Source organism: Magnolia sinica, chromosome 6 (genome assembly GCF_029962835.1).
Source record: "Magnolia sinica isolate HGM2019 chromosome 6, MsV1, whole genome shotgun sequence".
Classification (NCBI taxonomy): domain Eukaryota; kingdom Viridiplantae; phylum Streptophyta; class Magnoliopsida; order Magnoliales; family Magnoliaceae; genus Magnolia; species Magnolia sinica.
The window spans coordinates 67,052,984-67,078,943 of NC_080578.1; the positions used below are offsets into that span (position 1 = coordinate 67,052,984).

Below are 25,960 nucleotides of genomic sequence, written 5' to 3' on the forward strand. Positions count from 1 at the left end.
AAGAAAAAGGTGGTCGATTGACTCTGCATCATCTACACACATTAGACAGATGTTAGGAAGAACAAAAGATCTCCTTTGAAGGTTATCAACCATGAGAACCCTCTTTCGGGGGGCGCTCCGTAGAACCAATGATCATAATGATGTAGCGAACCAAAGTCATGATGTAACAAATTAAAAGGGCATGTTAGAGAAGGCCGCCTTAATAAGAGTTAAGCAACCTCCCAAGGATAAGTACCTAGATTTCCAACTTGCTAATTTGTAAGTGTTATGGTCTCATGCCCCTTTGATTGTCAAAGTTTGTAGCCAAAACCACAATCTGCCTTGTGTAGCACATTGACTTATATGTATAAGGACAAAGCTTCATGGCAAGACCAAGATCTACTTCAAAGATTTTCAAGATCAAGTACATTGTTCACACCTTTAAGCTTCAAAGCTCAATGTCTTAGAGTGACATCGATAGACAAGTGAACGTTCTTACTCAAGACTGAAGATGAAGTACAACTCAAGTACAACAAAATCAAGCTTCAAAAGATCACAAGTTCAAGCTTCATTATGTATCGCAATATCAAGCTTTAAAGATCGTCTATCATCTGAAGAAAAGAAGGTTCAATGTTCATACGTCATGTTCAAGGTATGAAAGATTTTAAATTGACCTTAGGGTAGGTCATTTCGGATACATAATTCAAATTGAATCAATTTATAAGTGTTTGGTCTGTTCTTAGACTAGTACTGGACTCTGTTCGACTAGTCCTAGCACTGGCTCGACCAGTCCAAGAAATTCTAAGACCAATCCTAAGTTTGTTGTAAATTTTTGAAATTTTTTGGTGAGCCACGACCAGTCCTGGAGACTGCTTGACCGGTCGCGTGAACAGTGCATGACTCGTCCTTGATCAGTCCTGCAGCTACGACTTGAACTCCAGCAACTATTCCAGGCTCCACACAACCAGTCGTGGGCAAGTCACAACCAATCATGGAGACCTCACGACCGATCGTGCAGTACCTAAGACCAGTCGTGGAACGGTTTTATCCTATCGCGCTCAAAATTTCAAAAATCAGTTGGTCCTATGACCAGTCGTAGTATCCACAAGACCAGTCGAAGGTGCGACTTCTTCACTTATAAATAGAGCACAATTTTCAGAGTTTGATATTCAATTCAAGTAAAATCAAGGCATCACTCTAAGAGATAAGTTTGTAAACTTCTTAAGCTATATTGTGCTCATTTAATATTCTCTTTTATTAGCTTTTTATATTTGATTTTGTATTCTGCATTCCAATCTGATTTGAAAGAGGAATTGAGGTATTCCTACTTCTTGGAATCAAAATCAAATAGAGCTAGCCCAACTTGATTTAATATAAAATCAATTTAGAATCTAGAACCATTTCAATTGTGAGCGTGGACATTGAAATTCTATTTAAACTTCTACTCCGATTTGGTTCTTCCGGGCTGCAACAAAAGGAGAATATCCAGGCATTTTACATTTGTGTAAATCTTCTATTTTTGGTTTGTTTTGAGATTAAGCCAGAAAAATCTCATTGTGTTGGTTATCTAAGGAGAGCTTATCTAAGGAGAGCCAGAAAACTCAGAGAGTGGGGTTTTTGAATTGTGTAAGCCCATTTGAAAGACACAATTGTGAGGGTTTTAGGTGAACCTGGAAAAACCTATTTTGATAGTGAACACTAATATCCACTGTGTGAGGATATTAGGAGCGGAGTAGCTGTATGGCTGTTGTTTAATAGTTGGTGTACACACAGGCGAACCACTATAATTCTTTGTGTTTGGATGTGTGATTTATTTTCTATATCTTTTATCATTCAAGTTTGTGGGATGTATTTGTGGATGTAAATGTTGTAATCGTTTACATTTCAAGCATTGTGGTGAATGTTGTAATAACTTATATTTCCTTTCAAGCAATTTCTTTTTATTCCTCTTCAGTTTGAGTTATTGATACTCATATCGTTCTAGTAAGGTTGTCCTGCCATAAACCCTTGGTTTTTATGGTGCAAGGTTGTCCTTAGAACATCATTTGTATCAACTTCTCAATACTAGAATTTTGAGGTTGCTTTACATTTTCGTATTGTGGATTGTTTATACTGCTATCTTTCATTTGATTGATTTAATTCCGTTATTATTATTTAAATTTGGCATAGTCTTATTCCCCCGGACATATAGCTTGGCCTTTTCAAGTGGTATTAAAGCCTAATAGCTCGTTTTAATTGTTATTTCTTTTTAGATTAATTTCCTGAGCTAATCGATCTAAGCTATTTTTAAGATGTCAAATTTTGATAGCCTTTCAGTCACTAGGCCTCCACCATTTGATGGCTCCAACTATGCCTATTGGAAAGCCCGAATGAGGATTTTTCTAAAATCCATGGTTGAGAGCGTGTGGTAAGCCACAGTGACTAAATGGACCCCTCCCACCACTGAAGTGACTGGTATCGATGGATCAAAATCTATGAGAGTAACACCTTATTTCTCATGGACCACTCTTCAGAAAAATGAGAGTATTGCCAATGCAAAAGTACTAAATGCAATCACTTGCGCACTATCACCGGATGAATTCAAAATAATTATATCCTGTGATATTGCAAAGCAAGCTTGGGATATTTTAGAAATGACACACGAGGGTACATCAATTGTCAAGAAATCTAAAGTCCAATTCCTCACAACCAAATTTGAGGAAATACATATGGAAGAAAATGAAATGTTCATGAACTTCTATACAAGATTAAATGACATTGTAAACTCTATGTGGGGTCTTAGCGATAAATTCCCAGAAAGTAAAGTGTGTGCAAAGATACTACGCTTACTACCTGAACGGTTCAACTCAAAGGTGACCGCGATCCATGAACTTCGTGATACAGACAATATGAGGGTAAAAGAACTAGTTAGTTCTTTACAGACTTATGAGTTATCTTTTAAACCTCCTAAAGGAAAATCAATTGCCCTTAAATCTTCTAAAAATGTTTCTCAAGAAAATAATAATTCTGATTTAGAAAATTCCGAAGATGATATGGCCCTTTTAGCTAAAAAGTTTTACAAAATTTTCGAAAGTAAAAAGAGGGTTGATTTTCAAAAATCTAATGATAAGAAAAGATCCAAATCTAAAACTTGGAAATCTTTAAAAGACAGTCAATGGTACAACTGCCAAGAATATGGGCATTTAGCAAACGAAGTGTCCTAAAAAGGACAAACCTAAAAGGAAAGGTATGTTGGCTACTTGGGATGAATCTTCTAGCTCTGAAGCCTCTTCTGAATCAGAAGATTCTGAAACCGAGTCAGGTAATGAAGTCAAAGCCCTTATGACTCTAGCCAAGTTCACTTTTTCAGATCATGATGATGCAACTAATGAAGAAAATCTGAATAGTGATCATGAAAATGAAAAGGATCTTCAAGATGCTTACAATGCCCTATACAAGGAAAGTTGTAAAATTGTTGTTAAACTAAAAGTTCAAAAAGAAAAGTTTTTAAAACTAAAAGAAAATTTTGATTCTCTTATTTTAGAAAAATCCCACATTTCAGATTGTTTTGAAAAATCGAAATGCGATTTAGATTTCAAAACCTCCCTTATTGAAAATCTTAAATCTGAAAATGAAAAACTTAAACTTGAAGTCTCTTCGCTTTTGAGTTTAAAGGATACATGGAGGTATGCCCAAGGTGATCCAAAGTTAGAAAAGCTATTGTCTGGATCAAGAAAATGTGGTGACCGATCCGGTTTGGGATACGATAAAAATGTTCCTCCTAAACAAAAGTATACTCCTCCTAAGTTTATGAAAGGAGAATCTTCAAACTCAAAAGGGAATAGTTCAAAGCAAATTTTTTCTAAAAATGCTAAAACTTTTCAATCTTTGAAACCCAAATGCAACCATATCAACTATAAAAATCAGAACCAAAACCCTTTAGCTGAGAAAATAGTTGATCTACTTAAGGAGCTCTTAAAATCTAACTCAGTAGGTCATTCTTACAATGACTACAAATACAAGAAGACCAACTATACTCCTAAACCCAAAACAGTTATGAAATGGGTTCTTAAGGTTACTTGTTTGGTTGCCCATACGGCTTTCAAAGCATCAAGTCATTCAAAATGGTACCTAGACAGTGGATGCTCCAGACACATGATTGGTGACAAAGGTCTGTTCACCACTCTTAAAGACATGACTGATGGTTCAGTCACATTTGGTGATGGTAGCAACTGCAGGATTATTGGCCAAGGTACGGTTCAACTTTCTAACCTCCCTTTATTTGAGAATGTTTTATATGTTGAAGGGTTAAAACATAACTTGTTAAGCATATCTCAAATATGTGATAAAAATCATAGTGTAAAATTTTCCAATCTTGGCTGTGAAATCTTGAATAAACACGGTTCTGTAATATTAACTGGTCGCAGAACTTCTGAAAACTACTACATAGTAAGTGATGCTAGCTCATCTAATCAATTGTGTTACATGGTCCATACCAATGAAACCGAATTATGGCATAAACGCCTTGGACAAGTACACTACCGCAATTTGTATAGATTGAGCAAACGAGAACTGATAAGAGGTCTACCTAAATTGCAGAAATTAGACAAAATATGTGGCGAATGCTAGATTGGCAAACAAACTAGGAGTACTCACAAAAAGGTGGACTCCAATGCCACATCCAAACCGCTCGAACTTCTCCACATGGATCTCATAGGACCAACCAGGACGGAGAGTCGAGGTGGCAAAAAATACATACTGGTAATCGTGGATGATTTTACCAGATTCACGTGGGTAGCTTTCTTAAGGGGATAAATTAGAAACCCTTGATGAAGTAAAAAGAGTTCTCAAACGGATCCAAACTAAAAAAAGGTTCTCAAGTCAGTAAGATCCGTAGTGATTATGGATCAGAATTCGAGAATAGCAGTTTTGAGAAATTCTGTAGCGATCAAGGAATATCACATGAATTCTCGGCACCCAAAACACCACAACAAAATGGTGTTGTTGAAAGGAAAAATAGAATGCTTCAAGAAATGGCTAATGTAATGTTGAATAGCATGAAGCTCCCTAAAAATCTTTGAGCTGAAGCCGTAAATATTGCATTCTATATAATTAACCGGGTTTATACAAGTCATATAATAAAACTGCTTATGAAATGTGGTTTGATAAGAATCCTACCGTCAAATACTTTCGAGTTTTTGGCAGCAAGTGCTATATTTTATGTGACCATAAAAATCTAGGTAAGTTTGACACCAAAAGTGATGAAGGGATCTTTTTAGGATATGCTTTGAACAGTTAAGCGTATCGAGTACTGAATAAGAGGACCAGTGTAATTCAAGAATCCATTAATGTGGTCATTGACGATCACTTGAATACACCTGCCTCAAGTTCAGATAATGATGAAGTTCTTCTAATTGACAAACCAGATACTTCATCAAATCAAAATAACTCTGAACTGAGGACTGTCAAAGATCATCCAACCACTCAAATTCTTAGAAACCCTCTCACTAGTGTGTGCACTCGTGGACAACTAAAAGATATATGTAATTACGTGTGCTTTACATCTCAGATCGAACCGGTAAACGTAAAAGAAACTCTTACTGACGAAAACTGGATAGTTGCAATGCAAGAAGAGCTTAATCAATTCATAAGAAATGATGTTTAGTATCTTGTTCCTAGACCTAAAGATAAACATATTATCGGAACTAAGTGGATTTTCAAAAATAAGTCTGATGAACTTAGTAATATAATTCGAAACAAGGCTAGACTGGTTGTACAAGGGTACACTCAAATTGAAGGCATCGATTATGATGAAACCTTTGCCCCAATAGCTCGTCTTGAATCTATCAGACTATTTATATCCATTGCTTGCTTTAGAAAGATCAAAATATATCAAATGGATGTAAAGAGTGCTTTTTTAAATAGTGATTTACATGAAAAAGTGTACGTTAAACAACTAACTGGTTTTGAAGATCCTAAGAATGCTGATCATGTCTATCGCCTAAAAAAGGCTCTCTACGGATTGAAGCAAGCTCCCAAGGCATGGTACAAAAAATTGACTAAGTTTTTACTAAGTCACAATTTTCTAATGCAAAGCATTGATAAGACTTTTTTTTGTTAAGAAACATAACGACCATATCTTAATGGTGCAGATCTATGTTGATGATATTATTTATGGATCTACGTTTTCATGGGCTTTGGTGCACTTTTACTTTTTCCATGACTTATATATACACTGTGAGAAACCCTATTTTAATTATTATTGAATTAATAGAAATTCGTATCTTTTTTTCCTCTTTTATCAAGAGATTAGGGTTTTAGGATTGACCCTTGGGTATTGAGGATTCCACTCGATTTTAGGTTTCCTTCTTTCTAGATCTTCGAGGTGCAGGAAAAGGTAAGAATCATCTGCCTTCTTTTCTTTCGATGACAAAGGATCTGTACTTTCTTTATCTCAAACCCTTCTTTCTTCACCCTTCTTCATCTCTGGATATTCCCTTTTTGGTTTGAACGGAAAAGAGGGATGGTTAGTCAGTAGAATCATATCCAAACCTGAACGTGGACTGACTTATGCTAGATCTGGGATATCCTCATATTCCCAAGTCCTCCCTTGTTACTATTTACGTGATTTTATGCTAAGGGGCATGATCTCGACAGAATGATCTCATCTTTATATTGAGATTTACCTAATCCCTTTGATTGGAAAGGGTTAGTTGATTAATGTATTTATTTTAATATTCTTTAACCTGATTATACATGCATATAGGATTAGGTTATCACATGTCCCTGCATCAACATCCCAATTTTTAGAAAACCAGAACTTTGTGGATCCCACCAACAACACATCAGAAACATTCTCATTTGATGGTTTTCTCCCTTGAAACTAGGAGTTGCTGGAACCCAAGTCTTGGTAGGATTCTCAGGAAAATGATTTTGGAGAGGAAAAGGTGCAAAAGTGGATAGCACTGAGCTATCACCAGGTAGACACAAGTAAACCTGGTTCACTAGAAAACAAGTTTCATAATGAACAAGACCTAAAGGAGACATCTCCTATGTGACTTTTTCGGTCAAAAATGTGGCTGATCAGTAAATGCTTTGTCAAGTTACAAGCTTTGTAACATATTATAAAATTGCATTGTAGATACAGAAAAGATGTGTTGCAAAGAGAAAGGACGGTAAGCTGTTCAAGAAAACAGAGAAAGAACACTAAAATGCATTTCTGATCTAGGAACAACATAAAATCATCTTTCAAGAGGCAAGATTGAACAGAAGTTCAACAATAGAAATGGCAAGAAAAATGCTTGAGAAGCAATCAAGCAACTATATACCATAGAAGGAAAAAAAAAAAAAAAAACCAGCATTCAATGTTGTTAAATGCACTTACAGATGGAAACACTGCCTTGGAAGCATCTTCACCGGCATAACCAGCCTTGCACGTATGTGAACCCAAGTCAAGGACAATTGCTGATACTTCATCTGTACAATAGGGAAAACCATAAAAGCAATGAATGAACCCACACCACATTAGAAAAAAGAAAAGAAAAATATAGTGACTGCAATGAAACAAACTTGTCCAATACATGACCAGCTGTATCCATTGGATCAATTTGAAAAACTTGAAATGTGTAGATATGAAGTGTGCAAAACCATTGTAGCTCATTTGGGATTCAATTGAATATTGATAAATCTGAAATTTGGAAACAAATCAACATTCATAGTTACCATTGTGCTTAATAATTGTGACAAAATTAATAACCCACTTCTCTTACAAAAAAGAACAAGCCAGAAGGCCTAGAACTGACAACTTTGAAGTAAAGATAGCAGTCAAGGGCCCAAAGGCCAACCTAAAAAATTTCTGTTTTTGCCCCCAAAGCTAAATGTATGATGCCAGCATTACTCATGGTCTATCACATAATTACAATAATAATAGAGTGCATGCTGTACAGAAAGTGAAGAAACAAAATTAATAAGTTGTGTTACTGTAACGCCCTGAAAATCGGGGGTCGAGCAGAAGCCCAGCTCCCGAGTTCCAACGCATCACTTATGCAACATAGATAATGATGATTAAATGTTGTCTATATTAGCACATTAAACATGAATGGGATTACACTAAATCAGCATATCATACTCCAGAGACAATTAGATTACGCAAGCGGAAGACTGTGATAGATATATAAAGCATATAAGTGGTAAGTCCCCAAAGTATCAACATGTCGCCAGGTTAAATAATTACATGTATAGTTCCAAAATATACAAAATGATAAAGTATAATGTCATCTAATCCATATCCCTGTAGCCCTGGTGACGCAACTCTAGGTCTACATAGACCCACCAGAGAGTTGCAGATAGGAGAACTCCTCGTCGTCATAGAAGTCAGGCTCCGCCTCATAAGCCTCGACATCACCTGAAACTACAACAGAGTCTGGTTGGTGTTTTAAAACACCGTCCCAGAGTGGGAGTGAGTGATCAACTCAGTGGAGCTATAAGGCAAAGGTTAACATGTTATCAATTCAATCAAGCAGTAATGATAAAACAGTACAACAATCATGTCCTAAATACTCTTGTTAATGCAGGAATGATATGCTGTAATGATGCATGCCCTCGCCTGCACTCCCTCTGCGACATCATCTCACGATCGCGGCATACAACACTCTCGCTGTGCTCAACTCCAACGCCAAAGGCACATGCAATGCGGTGCATGTGCGTGATTAGCCAAGTTCTTACTTAGACTTATTCATACAGCAGGTTTGGGAAGCTAAGGTACCTCCCTTTATATCATTAACCCAAACAATGATCCATCTAGGGTCGTCAATCCTAGTTAGTAGCATACGATGGCAGTTTCAAGTCACCACGGAAAGGCTCGTCACCTCATCACAGGCCTAGTTTATACTTGAAGTCACTACGGAAAGGCTCGTGACCTTAGCGTAGTCCTAGTGTATACTCGAGGTCACTACGAGAGGCTCGTCACCTGATCGTAGGCCGACAGCTCGAATACAATGTCCCATACCACCGTATTCGGCTCACGAGTTTGGTTTGCTCATTGGACACTACGGGGAGGCTCGTCACCCCAGCGTAGGCCGACAGCTCGACCACGATGTCCCATACCACCATGCCCAGCTCATGAGTCTTAGCGGATCGTGGTACCAAGGTTAAACGGGTTTTGCACTGATAAGTGGTACCTTAGATTCAAGCAGTAGCGTCCATACATGAGGAACATACATTAGGCCAATTGGGTTATTTGACAAGCTCAACTGGTACGAGCACAAGTTGAATTAATCGACATGAAGCGCGTAAGCACTCTGCGTGGCCTAACCACTGTCGACAAACAGCGTACGACTCGGATTCATCGAACGTGTCTTGTGTGGCGAAACGACCTCGGCCAGTAATTCGGGAATCATTACCGATTGCCTGGACTACGCAGTAGTCCCAATCATATTCGAACGCAATAGGCATTCATATGTGATAGTCAAACAGCATGTGACAACCAATTCAAATATAAATCTCATTTAAGCATTTTAACAAACACATAGTACACATGTTGTCATACATAAGCATTTCATCCATAAAGCACGTAGTAGTAAGATAGGTTATATAAAGGAAATTGTAACTATAGATAAGGAAATTGATAATCATTTCTTAACACCCTAATTAAATACATTTCAACAAGCATTTTCTCATTCAGGCATTTTATCAACCACTTAGACTACACATATCAACATACACGTAATAAAGTAGTTATAACAGGTATTATAGCAAATCCTTTCACAAAGAATTCGTCACACGTACAACAATCATATATTCTCAATCGATAATCATGGCAAGCACAAATCCTAATTCCATATTCATTCAAACATTTCAACAAACACATGGAATGCATTAAAATCAACATAGTTTACATATATGTGTAATATACGGAGAACATCGTATCTAAGCACATGTGATAACAATCAAGTCAGTCATAAATCATTAACTGACATTGAAAGCCTTGAAAACCATAACCTAAACGTTTATAGTCTGCACCTTCCGTCGGTAAACTCGTATCGAACTCAGTTCGAACACTACGCCTTTGTCTACGGCACAACGGCTACCTGAATCACGAAATAGGTTAGCTATTTCATCGATTCTTCTACTTGGATACCTAAAACAGATTAGGGTTAGGGTTTCTTACCCAAAAATGGAATCGAAATTGTCGGTATAGCGATGCAGGTAGGATGATTCGGCATGTGGAGTGGTGGGATCGAATCCCAGCAACTATCTCTCACTTTTTCACTTCTCCTCACTTTCTCCTTCTCTTTTCTCTCTTCTCTCTCTTGGGGTTTTGGAAAATCGTATGGGATGAGAGAGGGGTGGGTTAAGGCCCTTATATAGGCCCAGAATTGATGTCAATGGCCCCAGGGCCATGGTATACTTAGGTTATAGCCAAAGGTTGGCTGTTTCAGGCCAATGGAGCTCATCTGGAGGCCCATTTTTTGCAGACGGTCCGAAGAAAGTTCCCTGACAGTGGATCTATGCCAGGTTAAAGTTTTGGTCCGATCGGATTAGTGGATCGACCGCGAAGGACCAGTTTCAGTTCAACGGTCATCGTTACTCGATCGGGGCCACAAGTACACTAACCTGTGTTGGAAAATTTCCCTGATCCGAGGGTGTAGTTGGGTTAGATTCTGACGGTCAGAAACCTTAAATTTGGGCTGCAAGCGAATGGCCCAATTCACTTAAGTTTGAATCTATTTTCTGAAGATATTCGCGTTTCTCACACACTTCGCTCCGGGCTCAAGTTGTGCGTTTCTGGATACTATTAGGACTTGATTCCTGCGATGGTTGTCAAGACTAGTAAGGCAGTCATAACCGTATAGTTTCGCGGTAATCGGATTTTCGACGCGCGGTCCAGGTCCGATACGGAGTTTCATGATGCTCTCGAGAGCAACTAGGTTTTGAGATTGATCCTACGTTTTTAGCTAATGTTGGGTTAGCGATTCTACTGGATTTGGGTTTTGCAGTTCCTATAGAAAGCAATTCAAGCTAATCTGCTTATCAATTCAGTTTAATACTTAATTAATTTTCGTCTAATTTCTAAAGGATTTGGTCCTTAGTGATTTCTGCCTGAGGTGGTACTCGGTTCTTTGTACGGATTTTTCTGAGACGTTACAGTTACACTCACCGCCTCCATACATGATCTCAGGCTTAAAAGGTTCATGAAAGAAAAGAGTAACTGCAAATGTTGGCTAGATGAAAACCCTAGAAAGGAACGTAGTTGTAAGCATCTCCTTTTCTTTATCGTTGCCCCGATTTTGTGTTACAAATAAAATTTAGAAAAGAAAATGTATCTTTTTGTCATGAAACAATCAAATGCAAATAGGAGAGGATCATGTGTCCATACAAGCCCTTTTTATTTTTTCCTTTTTTTTACATTTTTTATAGGTAAGCTGGAATCAAACCCTAGACCTCAATGTCGAAACTCACATTGTCTACCACTGAGCTATGGGCTCTAACCCCGCCACCATACAACAATCCCACAAATGGGCCATAGAAATAAATCAGCATGCTAAACACCTCGGGTCTTGGGGAAGTTCTATGACCAAGCTATCATCCACAAGCCTTTAGGTGCTTCCTTTATCACACTAATTCTGAATAAAGACAGGGCGGAGTGTGGCTGGCTTCAGACCAATCAATCTGGTTGGTAGCATGTACAAATTGATTCCACCGGTTTTGATTGCCTGCCTCAAGATGGTTGCCAGCAGTACTATCTGATGGGGACATCATAGGACCTACTCGGGTGTACCAGAGACAGAGACGACTACCCACATCAGCGTAGCTTTCGTTGTCTTTGTAGATGGCAGATGAGTTCCAAATGGGGCCCGCCAGGCCATTTTGAAAACCCCACATGCATTGGAGGTGCATCAAGAAGACCCCACTTTAGGATGATGCATGTGGGCTACTTAGGAGATCATTTTAGTCATAGGATTTCTATTTTGTGTCAATCCGACCGTTAGATCTTATCGATAGGGCCATCGGGCCACCAGATCTTTTAAATCTGGGCTACTTGGACTCTTAGCTTGCTTTCTTTATGTTTTTTGTTATTTTTAGGAGTAATTTGATGGTTGAGATTGATAATAAATATTTTAGTTTTCTTATTTTGGATGATAGACCACTTCACTTAAGTGAGTGGTATAGTTGTAATTATGCTGGATTTTTAATTCTAAATTTTTTATTATAAAAGCACAAGGGGTGAAGTTCAAACCCTGTGGAGATTTAAGAAGAAAAAAGAAGAAGATAGAAACTCTCTTGTGTGAAGGAATTTTCCTCCTTATTTTTTAGGGTTTTTTGGAAAGGTAGAAGCTTGTTTGGTGGTGGATTCCCTAAAGTACATCCTTCCTCTTTCTCTTCTTCGAAAAGTATTCTTCTTCTTTGTAACGCCTCGTGTTTCCAGAACCCAAGTATGTAACCCGTTTCCCAAAAACCCGAGTGTTAGCCTATGAAATCCAGTGTAAATTTAAACCGTTTATCATTAATCAGAGTTAACAGCAACAAAGCTAGAGTAAACCATGTATTGAATAAAAACATTCCAATCATAATGAAACTTTAAATGTAGTACCCATATAGGATTTATACAATCTCAAATAACAAAGTTCATGTAAGCAGAAATAGGAATATATTAAGTAGTGGTGGAGCTCAATATGGGCAGCAAGGACCCCGCCTAGCTCCCCAGCTACTCGATCTACTCCCGCAACCTAGTGAACGGCATCGGCTCACCCTATACCTGCATCAACTGTTACAGTTTGATAACATCAATGGCTATCGCAGTGAGGAGCACCCTCCAAGATTGCACACTCATCATTCATAATCCAGAATAGATCGCAAGTCATAAGAGTGAATATATTAAACAGCGCAATGCATGATTATGATCACATGCTCAAAATTTAGCCAAATAACACAATTTCATCATTAGCAAACCATAATAGCAATCCAATACAAGTGACCGTATCCAAGTAGTCAAATAATAAATCTTACAAACTCCATAAAGTGTCTAAAAATTCTAGCTTCAACCGTCTACTTCACCCGGAAATCACATCGTACGTGAACACCGCAAGATGGCTAGGAAATCGCTAAGCGAACACCTGCTCCACCCGGAAATCATGGTACGACTGAACACAGCAAGATGAAGAGAAACAATATACAAACTCTAGACCACCCGGAAATCATATCGTATGTGAATACCGCAAGATAGCTAGGAAATCGTTAAGCGAACAACTACTCCACTCGAAAATCATGGTACGACTGAACACCGCAAGATGGCTAGAAAATCATCATACAAAACTCTACTCCATCCGAAAATCATATCGTACGTGAACACTACAAGATGGCTAGGAAATCACTAAGCGAACACCCGCTCCACCTGACAATCACCATAGGATTGAACTCCACAAGATGAAGAGAGAATCAACTAGCCACAAAAGGGCACCAATGTTCCATCAAGGCCGCAAAGGGCAAATAGACAATCCAAGCCACGTAAGGCAAATATGAACCGCAAGATGGAGTCCACAACAAGTCTCATTCTATCCATTAAATGATCACAAGTAGCAACGTCTAATCGACTAGCAGGTTATACAAATGGAAAGAACATGTGAGCATCAAATCATTTGTACTTGTTAAATTTAAAGAGACATGTCCATTATATGAATTAATTTCACAACAGATTAACATATTCATATAATAAGGTAAGTAACTCAATAAAAGAAATCAATGTACCATCCATGTCTAGATTAATGAATTTAAGTGGGAAGCTCAGAGGGTGAGTCCTCACCTCTCAAGAGTCGAATTGGCTAGCAATGTTGTTGAAATCATTCGCACATGTTCATAAATCCAATCCTACCACACATCACCATTTGTTTAGTTCGATCAACACATCATTCCCTAAGGTCAATCCTAAAGATTAGATAGTGTAGGATTTGTGTATGAAGCTACGACCTAGAGAGAGTAATTCGAACTCCAATACAGGATTAACATAGTTAAACTATTACTACAATAGGATTTAAGCTAAACTCCAAAATCGACTTACTTAGATGAGTCATGGTACGACTCGACTTTGGATCAAACCAAGTCGAAATCTCCAACCCGACCTTAACGCCCTTCATCTTAGATTCAACTTGAGCTCGGCTAGCCCCAATCTGACAGAGGTTGGTTTATTCGTGACATTAAGAAGTCTTAACTCCTACCTTGTAATAAAATCAAACTATATAAGAATTGATTTGAAATGGAAGATTTTTAATTAACATACCTTGGTCATTGATGTCAACTAATCCCAACTTGGTTTGAATCAGGTTCCCATCGTCACGTGAAATGCATGGCCCGCCAGAAAATCTCTCCGAAGATGTGTTGGATTAGATCCCAACCTGGAGTAAACCTTAATCAATGCAGACTAGGAAGACTCCACTGAGTTAACTCCGCATTTCAACTACGCTCCGATTTAAACTCGGTTTTGGGCCGAGTTGACTCGGCAGCCAACAAAACTCAAGGTTCTCTCTCTCTCTCCCCCCCCCCCTTCTCTGTCACTTTTCTTCTCTTTTCCTTCTTCCTTTCTTCCTATTTTCTTTATTTCTTTTCTTTTGTTTTTCTTCTATTTTTGCTGAGGTGTCCAACAATGTCTGGACCGAGTCAACTCAGACTCAACTCGGCAGCGCCAACCTCCTCTCTGCCCTTTCTTCCCCTGCATCTTTCTCTGCTTCTCTTTTTCTCCCTTTTTGTCCCTCCTGGATGTGTTCAACAGGGCCTGGACGAGGCTTGGCAAGGACCGAAACTACCAGCACTTGAACTGGCTCGACCGAGTAAGCCGGTGCGGTAGCAACGTCCCAACAAGCTCTCCCTCACTCCCTTCTTTCTTTCCTGCTGTCTCTTTCTCTCCACTTTCTTTTTGTTTTCTTCTCCAATTTGCATAAACCACTGTAGACATGGCCCACCTAGCAACTGTTCTGAGCTTAGGGGCTACAACAGGAATTAACGGCTGAGCTTCCAACAAGGAAGACGACCCACCATTAATGGCAGATCATGAACGACCGTGTTTTTGTCCAAAATGATGCCCAAGGATGATGCAAACAGGCCTATGGGAGCTTGGATTATGATTAAAATGAAGCTCAATGGAGGTTTTCCCGGTGGGTTTGAGCTCAGAAGGAAACGGCAGATTTTTCTTCTTTTTTTTTTTTTGGAGAGGGGAGGAACGCATTCGTATTTATGTTTTTCTCCTTATGCAGTACGCCCTAGGTTCATCCAGGGCCGTTGGATGAGGATTAAGCGGCTGGATTGGGTTTGTTTAACAACCGTACTCGAATGCCGCTGGCAGCAGAGAACCGGCCATGGTTCTCTCTTTGGTATTGAGGGAGTGACGCCTTAGGTTGGATGGTCAAGATTACCTTGCTTTGGACGGTCTCAATCCGCCCTTGCAAGCTCACGTGGATCGCCAAGCAGCAGTGGAAAGGAATTTCCATTTTTGGAAATCCTATGTTTGCAGGCCCTGTTTGCGTCGGTCCTCATGTGTGTGTAGGTGCACTCCAGCAGGTGGATCGAACATGATTCTGACCGTCTTCGAGCCCTCTACAAGATGGATGGTTTGGATCATCCGAAGGACTCCTGATGGTGGGCCACGATCCATCACAGCAAGCAACCCCGTTTGAATCTATCTAGGCAGGAACGCTGGAGAAGAAATCTTCATTTTGGGAGATGTCGGGTCAAACCCGATTTGACTGGGCTTCCAGCCCAGCGCACAGCGGGTGCACGCACGGGTCGTGCACATTCACTCCCCTGTGGGGTTCGCAGTAGTGTGTGAACCCAATCCACTCCGTTCATCTGTTTTGTTGGCCCGTATAATGGGCCTGTCCAAAGAATGAAGCAGATCCGTGACTTAAGTGGGCCATATGATCTGAATTTATGGCCATTAATGTTAGTTATCGTTGATTTGAGGTGGAATATGGTCCACATCCGTGATCAGAACTGTTCATCTAATTCCTTGATGCGTATAGGGCCCTGAGTCCAATGATGGGGCTGATTTGGAGTTCAAGTGGGCCATACTTTAAATTCTTGGACTTTAACCATGGATTTTTGTTGATCTGATGGTCAGGTCCTTTCTGAATCTGATCGCCAACATACTTAATGGTTCCTAGCCCTATTTTGGGTAAATTCAACAATCATCTCTATAATCGATTACTCTCACTTATTAGTTAAACGAGTGATTATGAATTTTAACCCTTGTATAACAAGATTTCCAAGTGGCTTAAGAGTCAGTCGAGGCTCCTGAGTGAAATCTGAATTTTAATGATTGGCTTGGATTATCAGACCATGAGCAGATGATGAGGGATCCTAGAGACTATATAAATGGAAACCTAGCCATTGATCCTGTACCTGGATGGACGGATTTCTTATACGCTTAATCAATGCTGACCTAAAGGAATCTAGGGGTCCTCAATTTATGATGGTCAATTAGGTTTGCCTAGCAATGAAGTTCGAATCCAAACTTGACCATTAGTGATCCTTAGAGTTCAATATTGACAATGGACGGTCCAATCTGTCTATTGAGGTGATTTATAGGGTTGGATCGCCCAAACATTTGTTGTAAGCCTAAGGAATGGTGAGTCTTGTGACTTTAGTCTTGAAGCTGATTCTTCCACAGCTCAATCAACTCAACAAGGTGTTGTCTGGCGTTTTATTCCAATTAGATCCCTAGAATTAAGCCTCATGAGGTTCAATGCGGTTCTCTAGGTGATGTAATGGTCCATCTCGAAAATAAATGGTTGGATGGCTTGATCTTTGCCCCTCACTACCAAGTCAAGCTAGAACAACAGTGAGCATTCAGACGAATTGAGTTCTCGTTTACTCTAACCTAGGTCTTCATGATAACACCCGAGTATTAAAAAGTACGGGGTGTTACATTCTTCTTCTCTTGTCTTCCTCTTTTCCCTTTCATTACAATCTCCTAAACCCTAGATCTTCAATTTCGTATTTTTCCCAATTTCTAAAATAACCCTAATTCTAAAATCCCAAATTCCCATGAACTCTAATTTTCCAATTTTCAAAATTTCCCCTTCTTAACCCTAATCATAAAACCTACAAATTTATCCCTTGAGTGTGGAATGTGCCTATGCTAAATTAGAAGTTCTATCCTTCCATCGGGCCTAGTTTTAATTGATTTATGTGATTTCTTAGCATGCAAGCATGTGATTTAGATTAAATCAGATTTTATTTCCTATTGTTTACTCTTAATTATTTGGTGGGTTTGCATCTTTTGTTAATTGAATTACTGTATGGACTCTTTCATAATCTCCACGTTGCATGTTAGCATTAAATCATGTGTCCTGCATCAAATTTGGTATCAGAGACATAGGTTTAGCATAGGATATTTGTGTTGCACTTAAGTTAGAGTCGCATCTAAGGTAGAACTTACATCTAGGGTTGTTAGAGCATTCATTGCTCACAGAATCTAGGATCATATTGCATATTTTTGTTTCTAGTTTGGAGTGTCCCATTACTGAATTTCCAGCTAGCATTTTCCACTTATACCATTGCTGAATTTTCAGCATAGTTATCTCAGGGAGTCACCTTGCTGAATTTTCAGTTCGTAATTTTCAAATTACACTCTTGCTGAATTTTCAGCTTTGTACTCTCAGATTGCCATTCTGCTGAATTTTCAAGATAGTATTTCAGGTTAACAGCTTGCTGAATTTTCAAATTAGTCTGTAGTGTGTCTAATTTGATCTCTAGGTTGGTTTTGTCTTTGTCATAACATTACCCTAGGATCTAGGTTTTCCCCTAAGAGTTACCTTGTGTATGTGATGCAAGACAATTAACCACTTGCTCTAAAAGCTCGAATTGTTAGAGTATGGCGAATTAATCCATTTATCTCATAGCCCAGGCCCTACATAGCATGGGTTAGGACCTCGGCCAAACCCCCCCTCGTGGGCCCCCAAATCACATGGGTACAGCCTCACACGAGCCACCCGCCTCACACGGGCCGCCCATCTCGAGTGTGTCCCAGCATCCCAAAGGCTACCCCACTCGAGCGCGGTGTGAAATGGGCATTAATCACCCCCGGTGAGGAATCTCGAACACGAGACCTCCCCTGTGGGCCCCAAATCACATGGGTCACCCACCCCGAGTGTGTCACCACATCCCATGGGCAACCCCACTCGAGCCCGGTGTGAAAATGCCCCTACATTAGTATGCCCACTCGCTCTGGACGTGGCTTTGGTCTACATCCCACTATGAATCTAGAGCAGATTGTCGATGCTCTTAACGCTATCAACAAAGGCTACCCCACTTGAGCCCAGTGCAAAATGCGCATGAATCACCCCCGGTGAGGGGTCTCGAACACAAGACCTCCCCTGTGGGCCCCAAATCACATGGGTCACCCAACCCGAGTGTGTCCCCGCATCCCATGGGCTACCCCACTCGAGCCCGATGTGAAAATGGCCCTGCATTAGTATGCCCACTTGCTCTGGACGTGGCTTTGGTCTACATCCCACTATAAATCTAGAGCAGAATGTCAATGCTCTTAACGCTATCAACAACTGCATGACGAATATTGAAGCGCACAATACGATCCCCACAACTCAATTGACCATAATCAATGCGCGCATCAATCAGCTTGAAGCCTCCCTTCAGGTGAACCCCGACACTGGGAAAGATGTTCAATCACAAGTCAGGGATCAAATTGAGATTGTGTCACTTGCAATTTCAGCCACGCCTTAAGCTGGATTGTAGAAGTGATGATTGGCGCGGGAATTCAATTTTCCACACTTATGCAAGTGTGTTAGCAAAAACTGTAAGGTGATCATTGATAGTAGCGGTTGCATCAATGTGGTCTCTGCTAGCACCATGGGCCACTTAGGTATGTTAGTCGTTCCTCATCCTTAGCCCTATCGAGTCTCATGGGTTGACGCATCTTCAATTCCAGTTTCTCAACGTTGTCCCATTCCCATCCAGTTTAGTTCCTAAATGGACATATTGTGGTGTGATGTTTTGCCTATAGATATAGGCCACATCATTTTGGGCAGGCCTTGGTTGTATGACAGGGATGCAACACTGTTCGGTCGCTCGAATACGTGTTCGTTTCTATATAAAGGTAAAAGGATTGTCTTGAAGCCTCTTCACGTGCAAGTGCCTCGAAAAAAGAGGACCTCAAGAAACGTGGTCCTGAAGGTGTGACGAAACTCCAGCTTGAGTCTCTGCCTATGAGACTAAAACTAATTTGACATTGTATGCCCATGTGGCAAGTGAGGTCACACCTAAGGTTATTATGGAGATGTCACCTGAGGTTACACCCGAGGGTAGTGTAGGGTTACGATCTAAGGTGAGTCCGGTATTGGAGTCCAGTGTTGTTATTTCAGAGGGCATACCGGATGAGCTTACACCCATGCAGGACATTCACATATTGACTCTACCAAACCTTCATCATGATCAAATGGGTCCTGGGGAGGAAGTACATTTGGAAGGACAAGTAGATGAGCCTAGGACCCCTATAGATTGCATACCCATGTCTATGTTCCATATGCCTTCAGAGTCTACACATGCATCTATACAACATATGCATGACTTGCACGTGGAGATTAGAAAAAGAATCAATATAAGTAATGAAACGTACAAAATGATTATTGACTCACACCATAGGTTTAAAGAGTTTGTTATGGGTAATGAAGTCATGATTAAAATATGTCCAAAAAGGTTTCCATAGAGAACCATAAAAAAATTACAAGCCCGTAACACTGGACCATATAAAATCTTGAAAAGACTGGGTTCGAATGCTTACTTGATAGATCTTCTACCTAACATGGGTATCAGTTCCATGTTTAATGTGAAAGATCTTGTGTACCGTTTCATGGACCTTCCCCTAACCCTCACATGAACTTTGATGATGATGCCCCAGACTTGTCCCAAAACCCATGGCCATTACCTAACCCCTCTTCTCAACCTTTACCATCCGTACCATCTATACCTATGAGAAGAGAGGAGATAGAGGATAGATGAAGAAGCAATTTCCACACGACATGGCGGTTACAAAGAGTACCTTGTCAAGTGGAAGGACAGACCAAAATCAGACAATACGTGGATCACAAAGGTAGAGCTTCAACGATGAGACCCAGATTTCCTCCAGCATCACCGTAGCTTTATTTAGCAAGAGGCGAAATCTCCTCAGCTGAGGGGAATTGATGGGGACATCAGAGGACCTACTCGGGTGTACCAGAGATGGAGACAACCACCCACATCAACGCAGCTTTCATTGTGGATGGGAGACAAGTTCCAGATGGGGCCCGCCAAATTATTTTGAAGACCCCTCATGCATTGGACGCGCATCAGGAAGACCCCACTTTGGGATGATGCATGTGGGTTGCTTAGGAGATCATTTTAGTCACAGAATTTTTATTTTGTGTCGATCCGACCATTGGATCTTGTCGATCAAGCCATCAGGCCACCAGATCTTTTAGATCTGGACCCCTTGGACTCTAATCTTACTTTATTTTTATTTTTTTTATTTTCTTAGGAGTTATTTTATGGCTAAGATTGATAATAAATATTTTAGTTTTCTTATTTTAGATTATGGGCCACTTCACTTAAGTGAGTGGCATAGTTGTAATTATGCTAGATTTTTAATTCTGAATTTTTAATTATAAAAGCACAGAGGGGGTGGAGTTCCAACCCTAGTGGAGATTTGATAAGAAAAAAGAAGAAGAGAGAAGCTCTCTTGTGTGAAGGAACTTTCCTCCTTATTTTCTAGGGTTTTTTTAGAAACCCTCTCTTCCAATTAAATTGTGGAAAGGTATAAGCTTGTTTGGTGGTAGATTCCTCAAGGTACATCCTTCCTCTTTCTCTTTTTTGAAAGGTATTCTTCTTCTTCTTCTCTTGTCTTCCTCTTTTGCCTTCCATTACAATCTTCTAAACCCTAGATCTTCAATTTCCTATTTTTTCTAATTTCTATAAAATAAAATTTATATATAAAAAAATAAAAAAATAAAAAATAAAAATAAAAAAAACTAATTTCAAAATCCCCAATTCCCATGAAATCTAATTTTTCAAATTTCAGATTTTCACATTCCTAACCCTAATCATAAAACCTACAAAAATATGTCCCTTGAGTATGGAACGTGCCTATGCTAAATTGGAAGTTCTAGCCTTCCACTGAGCCTAGTTTTAATTGATTTATATGATTTCTTAGCATGCGGGCATGTGATTTAGATTAAATCAGATTTTATTTCCTATTGATTACTCTTAATTACTTGATGGGTTAACATCTTTTATTAATTGAATTACTTTATAGACTCTTTCATAATCTTAACGTTGCATGCTAGCATTAAATCACGTGTCCTGCATCACTATCTCAGGCCACTAAAGCGCATTTATTCCCAGGAGATCGGCTGGTCCATTCATCACTGATGAGTTCATTGATGCGTATCGTAAGAAAGAACTGCAAGGTTTTTGTACTCAATGTGGACATGGAGCGTGCTTATGATCATGTTAATTGGCACTTCCTGTTATACTTGTTGGAGCACATGGGATTTAGAACCAAATGGATCAGCTAGATTAAGGCGTGCAATCATGCATCTCATCCCCCTGGTTGTCTATTTTAGTGAATGGGATTCCTAAGGGATTAATCGCACAATTCGTAGCAGTAAAACCCGCATGGGGTTTGGGTGAACAGTAAGCATCGTGGGTATGCTCCCCAAAGGTGGAAGTTCAATTTCCCTCCCCGGGATTACCCGATGCACACGGTTTGTGGGTGATTGCGTGCATCCACATGAAATAGTCTCACCTCAAAAAGGGGCGAGGACACCCTGATGTCATCAACCCTCGTTTTGAGGTGAGACTATTTCCTCTTTTTGTTATTGTGGTTGAATCCTTGTCATGGCTTATTGAAAATGCCATTTCCATGGGGCTTATCAATTATATAACTTTGGGCAACGATAGCCTTAGAATCACATGCAATATGCTAGGGACACTGTTGTTCAGTATTGGATCAGTTTTGGAAGCTCAATAATTTAGGAATACCCTACCAGTTCAAAGTTATTTATGGCTTCAAAGTGACAATCTGTAAAAAAACATTATGTGCATTGATCAGGGGAGGAATTTGTAGCTGGCCATGGCAAATGAGATCAGATGCAGAGTGGACTCCGTCCCTGTTACGTTGGTTGGTATTCCAGTCTTCAAAGGTAGAATGGGCTTGGACTTCTAGGACCCAGTTATAGAGAAGTATAATAGAAGCCTTGCAATTTGGAAGAGCAAGTTTCTCTCATTTGGGAGTAGAATTACTCTTGTTAAATCCATCCTAGTGTCCCTCCCCATTTACCAATCATAGCAAGGATATCCTTGATAAAGCAGTTTCTCACCTTTTCTAGAATGATAGGGAGAGGTCCCATAAATTTCACATAGTAGCCTGAGATAAAGTGGGTGAGGAGATCAACTACGGAAGTCTAGGGTCACACAATATTAGCATCATTAATTGGCATTAATGGGCAAATAGCAGAGGCTAGCAAAGGCAAAAATATGATTTAGCAAGCAACGGTTAGGATGTTAACCTGCCATCCCTCAATATGGCTCCCCAAGCTGGAGAGCTACATATTGGGCTAAGTCATTTTGTCTCAACCATTTCCGCAAAGAGTTTAATTATGGGTAGAGGTTTAGTGTACAAATGTTCCTCAAAGTTGAGCTTTTTAAAGATCAATATTCCGTTGATGATTGTAAAAAGGTCCCAGCGACTCATTTATTCCAAAGGTTGGAGGATAGTATTGTTCAGGGTCCCACTTTTAGGTGTAAATCTGAAGATGAACAAGATTGCCAACTCCTTGCAATTTCTGTCCATTCTACAGGGTGTTTATATCCCCCTAGTGGCTCTGATTGTGGCATCTGGGACCTCAAGTTGGGCAGCTCTAATTTTCTTGTAGAATACACAAATTCCATTTGTTGTGGATTTCACATCCATTTTCTATACACACATAAGGGTTTCAACAAAAACAAGCATGCTCTAAAAGGTAATGCAACATGCCCTGGCTAAGTCTAGGGTGAATAGGCACGGGCATTCCATGTATGTTGGTGGCACTTATCCATTATCTCACCACCCAAAGTCCTCCTTTCTCTTCAATAGAAATTGTTGCAAACTGACAAGGGGGGGTGTAATGCAGTACAAAACCATCAAATGCATGATAGAAATCAAGAAAGCCATTGTTAATTGAAAGGAAATGTGGTAGGAAAAGTACCAAAATAGAAAATTTAGAAATTTTGACAAATCCAAAATGATCAAAATGCAAGATAGTAATCAAGTAAACCATTGTTAATTAAAAAAAGGAAAAAGAAAAAAGAAAAGGAAATCATCATCATCATCATCATTATCTAATACTTATTCTAATTAATTGGGGTTGTCTACATGATTCTTTCCACAATTCCACTCTATCAAGGGCTATAACTTCAGTCAGAAGGAAATGCCCTGGAATGAGTTTGGAATGTCACATTGTTCAGATTCATGACGGAAGTTTGGGCATGAGTTTGACACTGGCTGCCAACTTGACGCAACCTCCTCCTTTATCCAGGCTGGGGACAGGCAATGAGAGCATAAAACTCCCACAGGCATAATTTCATAGAATATTACGTAGGTTGATAACAATCAGTATTTTAAATAACGCCTAGCATATTGCAGAGCGTTCAGCCCTCTATAGTGTGTAGCGTAAGCTACACGATACTTCTATTTTTAATTAAAAATAGCGAAAATGTGATAAAATGGTAAGAAAAAAGGTTTTTTAAGCAGGAAAAAAAAAAAATTTGCCTAAGAAATTATTCATTATTTCAAGTAAAAGCATCTCCAAACAAGTATTAATTATCATTTATCAAAAGCCAAAACACTTATATTTAAAACAAATTAAATCATTATAACATCAACAACTTTCTAACCAAATGGACAACCACATGATAGGCAATGGATAGCCACAATACAGAAAAAAATGGATCCACCCTGCTGGAATGGGCAATGGGCCACTCCGTAAAGACAATGGCCAACTGTGAGCCAGCTAAAGAAAATCAAGCCTATCCAACCATCACGTAGGCCACGCCATTAAAAAACAATGCACAACCACCCAAACAATTCCATAGGGCCGTTTGGATGCCTGTAACTTCTGTAAAATGTAAGAAAGTTACAGGTGACTTTCTTAATGTTTGTGTTTGGTGGAGAAATGTTACAGGTAACAAAGTCTCAACCTGGAACTTTCTATCAGGTAAGATTGCAAGAAATGTAACAGGGGAATTAGGTGTTTTTCAAGTCACAGGTTACTTTGTTACAGGCAACGGCTATCCATTTCGAAGTTGGGGGAGGGAGGTGGAAACGCAACTGCATTGAAAGTGCACCCACCTGCTTTGACCCAACGTCTCCTTCTCCCTCTCTCAGCGTCTCCTTCCTTCTCCCTCTCTCAACGTCGTCTTCCCTCTCTGATCTAGCAACGTAAGCCTTAACCCTTGCTTGTTTTTCTGTTTTTTCTTTTTACTTTTTTGTGCGGAACGGGCGAAATCGGATTGCGTACTGAGATACGCTCTGATCTTACTGAGTAAACTCGGTTGGGCCCACCATGAATGTGTTTGATTTATCCACGCCGTCCATCCATTTTTTTAAATCATTTAAGTGGTTGAGCCCAAAATTTAATTATAACAAAAGCTCAAGTGGATCGTACCACAGGAAACAGTGGGAATAATGATTTCCACCGTTGAAACCTTTCTGGCCCACAGTGACGTTTACTTGTCATCCAACTTCTTGGTAAGATCGCATAGATATGGATGAAGGGAAAACGCAAATATAAGCTCGATCCAAAAACTTCTGTGGCCCCAATAATTTTTCAACGGTAGAAGTTTAATTCACACTATTTCCGGTGGTGTAGTCCATTTAATGGTTGAATATGCTTCATTTTTCAACTCAAGTACTTAAATTATCCAATAAAATGGATGGACAGAGGAGATAAATTACATAAATCATGGTAAACCTAATAGAGTTTAATCAGAACCTTGAGCGTAATGAGTTGCCCAGCATGCAATCCCCTTCCGTAACGGGCCCTGTTTGGCCAAGAGCCCTATCGGATCCCTGACTGCGGGGCCACCGTGATTTACTTTCCTTACATCCAGACCGTCCATCCATATTGAAAGCTCATTTTAGGTGTGATCTACAAACTGAAACTGATCCAAATCTCAAGTGTGGCCCACCACAATAAACGATCTTAACTAAATCTTTATCATTAAAAACTTCATGGGGTCCAATGGAATATTTATTTGCCATCCAACTTGATGATAAGGGAATAAAGGCTTGGATGAAGAGATCATACAAATATCATCTTGATCTAAACTCTTTTATGGCCTACAAGAAGTTTTTAATGGTCAATTACTACTGTTTCCTACACTGAGATTCAGATCTTCTTAATTTTTGGATAATGTCCTAAAATGAGCTTTTAACATGGATGAACGACGTGGATGTGAGGAAAATACATTATAATGGGTTCCACAATTTGTGATCCCACCCACTTTAATGGATCCTCTCCAGTTTGACTAGTGACGTTAGCCAATAGCTAAATTGCTACTGGTTGGTGCTTTGTGGGCCCTGTCATGTTGCATGTATTTTATCCACAATGTCCATCAATTTTTTTTCATATCATTTTAGGGCTTGATCCCAATATGAGGAAACCGAGGCAGATCTCAATCTTAGGTGGACCACACCATAGGAAAACAGTAGTGATCGAATGTTTGTGATTAAAAACCTCCTAGGGCCAACTATAGTGTTTATTTGATGTCCTACTTGATGATTAGGTTATAAAGACCTGGTTGAAGGGAAGAACAAATATTGGTTTGATTTTAAACTCGGGCTTACTTTTAGGATCAACCTAATAATTAGTTTAGCTTAAGAATTGATCCAACTATTTATTTAAATGGGCTCAATAAAATTACATACTTTTATCCAAGCTTTTCTACGTATCAATTTGATTTTTAAACAATTTCATACTCC

General features: G+C 39.5%; 1 long non-coding RNA gene across 1 annotated transcript; it reads right to left on the reverse strand.

Moving 5' to 3' along the window:
* Window positions 1–7,340: 7,340 nt before the first annotated feature.
* LOC131248826 (uncharacterized) lies at window positions 7,341–24,445 on the reverse strand. Its single transcript, XR_009172478.1, has 3 exons — window positions 24,329–24,445; window positions 11,117–11,193; window positions 7,341–7,434 (listed from the first exon to the last, which is right to left on the reverse strand). It is a non-coding gene; the product is annotated as an uncharacterized LOC131248826 (long non-coding RNA).
* Between the last annotated feature and the right edge of the window lie 1,515 nt (window positions 24,446–25,960).